Raw genomic sequence first — 10,244 nt, forward strand, 5'->3', positions numbered from 1 at the left:
GTCTGTATCTGTCTATCAGTTTTTCCATCTCTTACCTGAACAAGAATGGACCTACCATAGTGGCATGAGGCAGAGGCAGAGGGGATGAACAGGAGGGGAACACAGTAGCTGCAATATTGAGGGCTGGGCTAGGCCCTTGGTTAGGTCCTTCCACAGACTCATCTGGAGCAGCTGCTTGGATAGATGAGGCTCAGGGCCTGGGTTCCCCCTAGGGACCCATATCCCCATTCCCTGCCCTGGGAAGCACCAGATGTCCTGGGTTCTAGGCCAACGGTAAGGGCAGGCAGAGCCCTCCTGAGGTGTCACCGAAAGTCCCAGGTTCTCACCTCCTACTCAGCTTGGCATCCTCTTCCTGCTTCCCATTGATCTGGGTCACTCTCTGCAGGGCCATTGGGGTGAGATTCAACCTCCCCGAGAAGGAGTACCAGAGGGCAGACTCAATGAAGAACCTGTGGGTGGGGGGCAGGAGCGAACACCACTTCAGCCTGGGTTGACGGGAGTTGTGGTTGCCTGAGAAGGGCACAGGGCAGAGCAGGAAGACACCTTGGAGAGGTGGAAATAATTCTGGCCTGGGAGTTAGGAGCCCTGGGTTCTACTCTAAGGATTGCTACTGTCTTCTTGGGAGACCTGGAACAAGTCTTTCTCCTCTTTGGGCCGTGGTCTTCCCCACCTATCAAACTGAGCATTGATTCTTTTTGCTTTCACCTGCTTTGATACTAGGGGGGAAGAGAGGGAGTTCTAGGAGATGCTCTGCCCATCTTATCCACTTATTGTGAACCCTCCACCCTACCCTCAGGCCCCACACACCTGGAGTAGATGGAGAAGACAAAGAAAGGCAGAGAGACCAACAGCGCAGGTGGAGCCAGTGGAGCACAGCATAAGCCACGCCAGCAGGAAGAACTGGCCAAGTCAGGGTACAAATCCAATTAGGAGGCTCAGACCTGGTCGGGCATGGACGGGCAGCCACTCCAGGCCTGGGGAGAAGAGCAGAACTCAGATCAGTCAGGGTTTGTGTAGGTTTGTGTGCGTGTGGGGGGTGGTAGTCACTTCCAGGTGATTATGAGGATCCTCACATTGGAGCAGAAGGACTCTTCTCTTGAGCTCAGTCCTACTCTGCACCTCCAGGCCCCTCAGAGGGTAAAGCAAAGGTCGTTTGATCATTGGCAAGGTTCAGCGTGTGTGTGGAGCAAGGGATGGGCTGGAAGGCTCTGAATTCCAAGGCATACTCCAATTCAGTGTCCCCAACCCAAACATTCATATTTCCTGGCTTCCCCCAAACCACTTTTGCCTATAGTTACTCCTTCTGCACTTCCTTCAACTCATTTTAATTCAACAAACATTTAGGGTTGGCAACTCTGTGCCATGCCCTTTGCTTGCCCTGGGAAATAGAGATGAATGAGCCCTGCCCTCAGGGCATCCTATACCACTTTTATTTCCTCCAGTGGGTCATACTTTCTGGCCCCTGTATATTCTGTTGTATATTCTATTCTTTTTGTCTAGAACTCTGCCCCAGAAGCTTACTCCCTTTCACTTTCTGCCTCGATTTTCAGTCAATTCTGAGCTTAGATATCACTTCTTCTTCTTTTTTTAAATATTTAATTTTCTTTTGACAGAGAGAGAGACAGCGAGAGAGGGAACACAAGCAGGGAGAGTGGGAGAGGAGAAGCAGGCTTCCTGCGGAGCAGGGAGCCCGATGCAGGGCTGGATCCCAGGACCCTGGGATCATGACCTGAGCCGAAGGCAGACGCTTAACGACTGAGCCACCCAGGCGCCCCTTAGATATCACTTCTTCTGGGGAGATTTTCCCACTTCTGAGCTCCCACATCACCCAGGATGGCCCCCGTCACAGCTTTTAACACACTAATTTGTAACTGCTTGGCAGTCTCCCCCGGTAGACTGTTAACTCTTTGAGGTCATGGATAGTGTCCTCTTGTTCACTTTGTATCCCCAGTGCAGGGTCTGACACAAAATTCCTTTTGAAATTGTTTCCAGTTGGGTGCCTGGGTGGCTCAGTTGGTAAAGCTTCTGCCTTCGGCTTAGGATTGAGCCCCGCATCAGGCTCCCTGCTTCTCCCTGTCTGCTGCTTCTCCTGCCTGTGCTCTCTCTCTCTTTCTCTGTGTCAAATAAATAAATAAAATCTTAAAGAAAAAGAAATTGTGTTCAGTAAATGAATGTTGAATTAAAGGCTCACAGTTTGATTGGCCTCTTTAAGGAACCCCACCTAATCTCTATCAAGTCTTTACTCAGTTCATTATTTCAGGGATCCCTAAATATCTGGGATGGATTCCAGCCCCAAATGATCAGAGCCTCCAAAGAGGCTGTAATCTCAGTTTCTTTCTGCCTTGGGCTCAGCCTACTCCAGGAAAGGTCCTGATAGGCAGGGATGCTGGGAAAGGTGAACTCTGTTTTCACTCAGGGAAGGAGCTGAGGTCTGAATTTGTCAGGTGTCCTGGTCCACTGAAACCCTGTGACTCAGGAGTCCCCAGGAGACTGGCCCTCCCAGGGCCCTTCTCACTCAACATCAGAGAGTTGCTGCTGATGCCATTCATAGCCATGCCCGAGAGGAAGCGGCAAGCACAGTAGGGGGGGAAGTTGGGTGTGAAGGCAGGAGACACCGCTAACTGCAGATAGGTCCAGATCAGCACCTTTGGGGAGCCCAGCCTGTGGTGGGGAGAGGAAACATGTACAGAGAGCACATTGCTTCCTCCTCTGGCCTGTTTCCCTGGCTGTCTTGCCCTTGGTGCCCTGGGAACCTAATAGATACATGTGAGGTTGCCCAAATGTGACATGAGGTGGGTGCTGAGATGGAAAGTGGGGAATGATAAGGTGAGGGCTGGCATCTTAGGGCCCTGAGTATTGGGAGGCTTGTTGTGTTGCCGCTGTCCAGGGTCCTGACACATCCCCGAGCACCTCGGTGGAGGGGCCCACACCCTCTCATCAGAATCGTAACGCTATGTTTAAAACAACTTGGATGATGAGTCCCAGTCATGTCCTGTAAGGTAAGCTAGAAATCTAATTTTTAACAAGTTTCCAAGGCTTGGAATGCTTCCAGTGCTCTGAGATGTGGTTGGTACTTTGGCTGTTGGTCTATAGTGACTCCTCTCAGACCTCTCCCAAGAGATAGTGATCTTTAATTTTTTAAAAAATCTTTTGTGATGTTTATGCTTTGGAAAATGGATATGGCTGTGGCTTATATTTTGTAAAGAATAAAGCTGATTTTGAGTACCTTTGATCTGCTATGACATTTCTAATATTTGCAAATTTTATTTTTTAGACCAACACCTCCATTTTATAGATGGAAAAACCAAGTCTAAGAGAGGTTGTGTAACTTTCCCATGAGCTCACAGTAAGTTGTAGATCTGAGTCAGGGAATCTAGATTTTTGTCCTTCTTTGTCACTTTCTAGCTATGTGACTGTACTTTTTTCTTTTAAAAAAGTAAACATTAAATATTTACTTGTTACAGTCATAAAATAATAAGTTACCACAAAAGTTAAAAAATATATTAATGAAAAGTGAAAACTTCTCTTCTGTCCAATTCCACTCCTCAGAATTCACAACTGACAATTTTCTTGGGTTCCTTCTAGACAGTTTGGACATATTATTTAATACCCTTGAACCTCAGTTTTCTCATTGGCAAAATGCAGATAACAGTACCACTCCACTCGTATTGGCTTCACACTGAAGTGAAGTGAAGCATGGGAAGTGCTAATGGACTGCTGTGTGATTCCTACAGACTTTCTAGACATGGTCAGACTTGGGTGGATCAGTCATGTGTCCCTCCCTGGATCCTCAGGGATGCCAGTCTCCCTTCCATGTCCAGCCTAGAGAGCCCTTTGCTCCTGATCCAGCATGGACCTGCCTGCCAAGGTCCCAAACATCAAGCTTGCAACTAGCATTCCTGCCATGAAGATGGATTGGCTCAACGGGGGCAAGGTCTTGTGTGTGCACACAAGGTCCCACAGTGAGGAAAGAAGAGCTGGGTCAAGGAGAGCTGGACTGGCCCCAGGGAAGCACCACTACCCCTCTCCTGGTGGGGCTGAGGGTCCTGAATTGGGACCAGCACATAGAGAGTGCTTCCCTCCCCCTGCCACACAATCTTTCTCATCACTTTCTCGTGGTGAGATTGATTCATATTACTTCAAAACACGTAAAAGTTGCCTTTTGGGATGCCAGCTCAGACTACTCCCCCTTCCCTGGCCACTAACCACTAACCTTCCCTGGCCACTCACCCTCCTTTAGAGCTCTTGAACCTGACCTTCTCTGGGCATAGCTGAAGAAACCTGACCCAGGAGCTGGATTGGGCTAATCAGAATATTTTTATTACAGATTTGGGAATGTGACTCAGAGAAGCAAGATTTATAAGGATACCTAAAATAGGGTGAGAGGGCCAAGTTTGGCACAATGTAGAAGTGGAGTTGAAATACGAGAGAGTGGGAGAGGGAGCAGGGAGAGGGGAGAATGAAGTACTCTAGTCAGAGAGAAGTCAGGGTGAGAGCTCAGTCAGTGCCAGAGAAATCAGGTTGGAGAGCTCCCTTCAGCTACCTGATCCCAGTCTCTCAAAAGGCTGGGCTCAAGTTCTTGACCTTGGGTTCTGTGAAACACTCTTGCATCCTTCCATTAACTTCCCATAACCAAATTTGAGAAGGTTGTGGTTATTTGCAATCCTGAAATAAACAGCAATTGGATACTGTAACTGATAGTTTAAATTTTGTTGCTCTTTTTATTTATTTAGTTTTAAAAAATTTTAAAAAAGATTTTATTTATTTATTTGAGACAGAATGAGAGAGAGAGAGAGAGCACATGAGAGGGGGGAGGGTCAGAGGGAGAAGCAGACTCCCTGCCGAGCAGGGAGCCTGATGCGGGACTTGATCCAGGGACTCCAGGATCATGACCTGAGCCGAAGGCAGTCGCTTAACCAACTGAGCCACCCAGGCGCCCCTTTGTTGCTCTTTTTAATGAGTATGAAGAAAACACTGTCATTGTGAAAGTATTTCCATTCTAGGTGGAGTAAAACAGCTCTAGAACCTGCAGAAAAATCATATTGCTGACAGATGTGCCATTAAAATTAAGTCAAAATAATAAAGAGATGTGGCATTTCTTTTACGAGTAAGACCTAATTTTTATACACTTCTGAGTGGATTTTAAAACTGTCATTTCTTTTGTTAACAAAAAAATGAAAAGGGGCTGGAATGACCAGGACAATTAGGGAATTCCCCCTAGATGTGTTAATATATATACAAATGAATTCAGCTTTCAAGTGTAGTTACTTGATAATTTTGATTTGGTTGGAGAGAAATCCTTATTTGTGAATATAATTATTATGTAGGACTTTTACCATAGATACACACATTCACATGTTGTAGAATTTGGGATGTCAGCCCTTGTATACTTTCTCCAAAGAGCAATGGACTTTATTGCTGTTTTATTCAAATAACTGCTATTCTATAATTCTATGTGTTGTCTGATATAGCTTTAATTTGAAAAAAGATTATGGGGCTGTGTCAGGCTGGGACTTAATTAATACTTTAACGGAAATACGTGAATGGAATATGACTGTGGAGAGGCATGTGGGACACACTGTGGTGAGTGGGTTAAGGATATTATAGATAGGAGCCAAGGAATGGAAGGATAAGAAACAAGAGGATGTAGGAAAGAGGTAAGAAGTCAGAGGAGTGCAAAGAGAACAAGATCTGTACGCAGTTTAGTGATGAAATCTATATGTAGTCCAGATTAAGAAATTGATCCATGAATACAGAATACTCAGAAAAAATCTCTCTGCCTCTGGTCTGCTCTAAGGTGCTTGTCATCTGCAAAAGCAACAGTTTCGTGGGGCTTATACCATCGGAGGGTTAGTATTGGCTTTTGCCATCTGTGTTCTCTTCATGTGCAGCTGAAACCCCAGATACCAGATATCGCTGTGTGCTCTGTGGCACTGTGGGCTTCATGTATACTTACTTCACTACCACTAACAAGAAACAATGTCTTGGAATAAACAGTGTTGGGTTTGAGCTTGACTAAGAGAATTGCTGCCTAGGACTGCTCTACCCTGCTAACTTGAGAGAGGCTATGATAAATGACAGATGCTATGAGACTGGCCTCAGGAGAAAGAAAAGGAGAAAAAGAGAAAACAAAAGGCAACCAGAGGGGCGCCTGGGTGGCTCAGTTGGTTAAGCGACTGCCTTCGGCTCAGGTCATGATCCCGGAGTCGTTGGATCGAGTCCCGCATCAGGCTCCCTGCTCAGCAGGGGGTCTGCTTCTCCCTCTGACCCTCTTCCCTCTCGTGCTCTCTGTCTCTCATTTTCTCTCTCAAATAAATAAATAAAATCTTTAAAAAAAAAAAAAGGCAACCAGGAAGTAGAAAGGTAAAACGGGGGCTGTTCACATCTGCAGAGTAGGAGTGAACAAGGAGACTCAGGCTGGGTCATTCATAATAACTCATGCCCTCCCTGCCCTACAGTCATTGGACCAAGGGTAGGCACATGACTCAAGCCAGCCAATAAGTCTTTCCTAGAATTTTTATATATTTTTTAATTTCTAATTTTGTTTTATTATTATTATTTTTAAAGATTTTATTTATTTATTTGATAGAGAGAGACACAGTGAGAGAGGGAACACAAGCAAGGGGAGTGGGAGAGGGAGAGGGAGAAACAGGCTTCCCGCGGAGTAGGGAGCCCGATGCGGGACTCGATCCCAGGATCATGACCCGATCTGAAGGCAGATGCCTAATGACTGAGCCACCCAGGAGCCCCTTTCCTAGAATTTTTTTGAAGTCGGAGCTGAGAAACAGAAGCCCTTTTTCTCACGGGTGAGGAAGTCATTAGGATTGATACCAGAAGGGTCAGTGAACACCTTGAGAAGGGTCCTGTGCACAGTGGACTTGCCCAGCATGCAAAGAGAAGCACAGATGAGGGCCAGCAAGGGTCCTGATGACATCCATGGTCTTGGTTACCATTGTCCCTAGAGCCAGCTCCACCTCTGCCTAACTTGTTTGGTTGTGGGAGACTTTATACACTCTTTTACTGCTCAAATTAGCTTGAATTAAATTGCAGCCATTTGCGAAAAAGGATTCTAATATAGTTCAGATGGAAGCTGCTAGGTATTGCTCAGGACATTTTAACTGAGAAGAAAACAAGGAGAAGAGCTCAGGCAGGATTTTATTATAACCCATACACCCAAACCCAGCATCGTTTTCTTGTTATATTTATTTATTTAAGCATGTGGCTTGGGTGGGGTGTCTTCACTGAAATTAGGCATCTTGCTTAAGCAGCCCCTGTTAACTTGCGAGCGATTTCATTTGCTTCACAACTCAGAAGGTCCAGCTTCACATTGGGTTATACATGTAAGCTGCCTATTATCCTAATGAAATATTCTCTGGTGCAGGCACAGGCTTTGACATTATTGGCTCAAGGAAGAGGTATCTTGGCTGTGCTAATGAAATAGGACTTTTAGTGCCTCATGCTCATGTGTGGTGGTGGATGATGGTCCCCTCCACAATGCCTATTGGAAGAGGATTGGATTATCCTTGGCATCTCCATACATCTCAGGGAATGGGAGAACTATGTGCATCTGACTTTGTCAGCCATTGAAACAAAAAATGATAGGTTACTACCAAGTCTCCATTTTGAAGGAAATCCAAGGTGCTCACTTACCCAGATTTTTTGTCCTACATGGCAAGAAATATGAGCTTTGGGTCAAATTGCCTGCTCTTGGGGCATCTGGGTGGCGGTTAAGTGTCTGCCTTTGGCTCAGGTCATCATCCCAGGGTCCTGCCATGGAGCCCCGCGTTGGGCTCCCTGCTCAGCGGGAGAGTCTGCTTCTCGTGCTCTCTCTCTCTCTCTCACTCACTGTCTCTTTCAAATAAATAAATAAAATCTTAAAAAAGCCCAAACAACTGTGTGCTCTTTTGAACAGAAAAGCAAGAGCTAGGTTGATAGATCCTGGAGTATTGTCAACCTTGGAAAGCAGAATGTAGAGTTTTAAGAAGGGAAATGGGGAAGCAGAATTGCTTCCCCATAACATACAAATTAAGATGGGTGGACAAGGACGTCTTAGAACTTGGGTTGAGGCTGGCAAATAATGAAGAAAATCCCCCCAACTATGCCTGGTGGGGGGGATGGCATATAATGCCTGTTTACCTCAGAGGGAGGAGGACTAGCCATGCTTAGGCACCTTCTGCTTCTGTGTCTTGGGTCTGTCTAGTGGGAGTATGGCTTAACTTTGATTAGTGCAGGCAGATCCTGCATTAGGCAAGTTTGGAGACTATGCCTTACTCTAGCCCTTTCTTAGGGCATCTTCTCTGCAAATCTCTGACTAATAAGCAGTGGTCTACATAATTCCACTATATTGTGCCTTGGCATGATGATTGCAGTTGCAGGGTGAGGGGAGGCTCATCAGTGTGGTTGCACTGAGCCAATCGGAGCCTTTTCTAAAAACTTGAACTAAGATACACAGAAACATTCTGGTTGGTAGTGGGCCCTAAATCTGAGAGATAATGGAGCAGATCTGGGACTGGTGGTAATCTTACAAGATGAACATGCAGACAAAATGGGCTGAGAAGGAGAGAGTAAGTGTATAAAGATGCCTCTGGTGCTCTAAATCCTGGTTCCAGCTTCCACAAGGCTGGACACGCTTTGTTTCCCATCCCTGGATTCCCTAAAATCTATGTATCCTTTTTAAAAATTTTTTAAAAAGATTTTATTTATTTATTTGACACAGAGAGAGACAGCCAGAGAGGGAACACAAGCAGGGGGAGTGGGAGAGGGAGAAGTAGGCTTCCCCCTGAGCAGGGAGCCCGATGCGGGGCTCTATCCGAGGACCCCGGGATCATGACCCGAGCCGAAGGCAGATGCTTAACCAGTGAACCACCCAGTCACCCCCATATCTATGTATCCTTACAGTAATACCCCTTTTTCCCATGAACCGATTCAAGAGATCTCTTCCTTGCAACCAAAAGACAATTGACTAGAACAGATGTTAAGAGCATGATCAATGTGACAGCTATGAAGTGCAGAATTCAGCTGGATGAACCACTTAGCAGGCCTGGTCTCAGCTGCTGAAAGCTCTTTCTAGATGAAGTCAGAAAACTGTTTTGTCTCTAGGACTCTGAGCCCCCATATTCCCTGCTCAGGAATATTCCCTTTGCCCTCCACCACCTACACACCTCCTTTCTCTCTTCTTCTTTATCACCGCCCAGGGAAGTGTAAATTGTCCACTCCCCCAGGGAAACCAAAGCAGAATATTAGACTCCCTGAGTAGTGTCTCTCCCTGGTGAAGGCAGATGGGGAGAGAGCAGCTTCCTGTGAGGGCTTCCATAATCTCCTGTACCAGAAAGTTTGCAACTCCAACCACAGTTCTCTTACCTCCATTTTGGGCAAAGGTCTTCACAGCTCCAGTGCTTTCCCACATTTAGACAAACTCAGGTTAGGGTCACACAGTGTCTGTGTCTGTGTGTGGGGATGATAAGACGGAGACACAGGGGTTGGAGGGGGGACAAGGGGGCCCAGGTATCCTCTCCTCAGTCATGATGGTGGAAGGGAAGGTGTTGTTGTCATAGATCCAGCCGTTGGGCAGGGCTCTGTGGCCCCCGTGCCGTTGGGAAAAGGCGGTCCCTGTTGGGGGATGGTGAAGAGGAGGCAGGACTCCGGCTGCCCCTGCCTGTCCTGGGGCAGCCAGGCCTCCAGCTCCCCGTCCTTGCTGAGGTTGGCGTCGGCAGGCGGGTGGCAGTGGTGGGTGGGGATGGTGGCAGTGAAATTCTGTAAAAAATTGTGCAAATATGTCTTCTGGAAGCGACCGACACCCCCCACCTGCTGCAGGAGGTCGCTGAAGACCGTGGGCAGGACCTGGCAGAAACAGCTGGGCTGAGGCCTCCTGCTCCCTCAATCTGTTTTCTCTCTTCCCATGCAGGCGGAGGAGAGGGACTGCGCTTTGTCTCTTCAGCTCATCAGTTCCTGGGTCTGCTGTAGCCCTAGGCCTCCCGATGGCCGGCAATAGCTTTTATTTTTTATTTTATTTTATTTTATTTTTTTTAAAGATTTATTTATTTATTTGAGAGAGCGAGAATGAGAGAGAGAGAGTACATGAGAGGGTGGAGGGTTAGAGGGAGAAGCAGGCTCCTTGCTGAGCAGGGAGCCCGATGCGGGACTCGATCCAGGGACTCCAGGATCATGACCTGAGCCGAAGGCAGTCACTTAACCAACTGAGCCACCCAGGCGCCCCCGGCAATAGCTTTTAAAACGTCTTGTAA

General features: G+C 46.9%; 1 pseudogene; it reads right to left on the bottom strand.

Annotated features, from left to right (window-relative positions):
• Positions 1 to 326: 326 nt before the first annotated feature.
• LOC102731022 (solute carrier family 22 member 6-like) lies at positions 327 to 9,840 on the bottom strand (annotated as a pseudogene).
• Between the last annotated feature and the right edge of the window lie 404 nt (positions 9,841 to 10,244).

This window comes from Leptonychotes weddellii, unplaced genomic scaffold (genome assembly GCF_054177405.1).
Source record: "Leptonychotes weddellii isolate Sample4059 unplaced genomic scaffold, ASM5417740v2 HiC_scaffold_748, whole genome shotgun sequence".
In the NCBI taxonomy this organism is placed as follows: domain Eukaryota; kingdom Metazoa; phylum Chordata; class Mammalia; order Carnivora; family Phocidae; genus Leptonychotes; species Leptonychotes weddellii.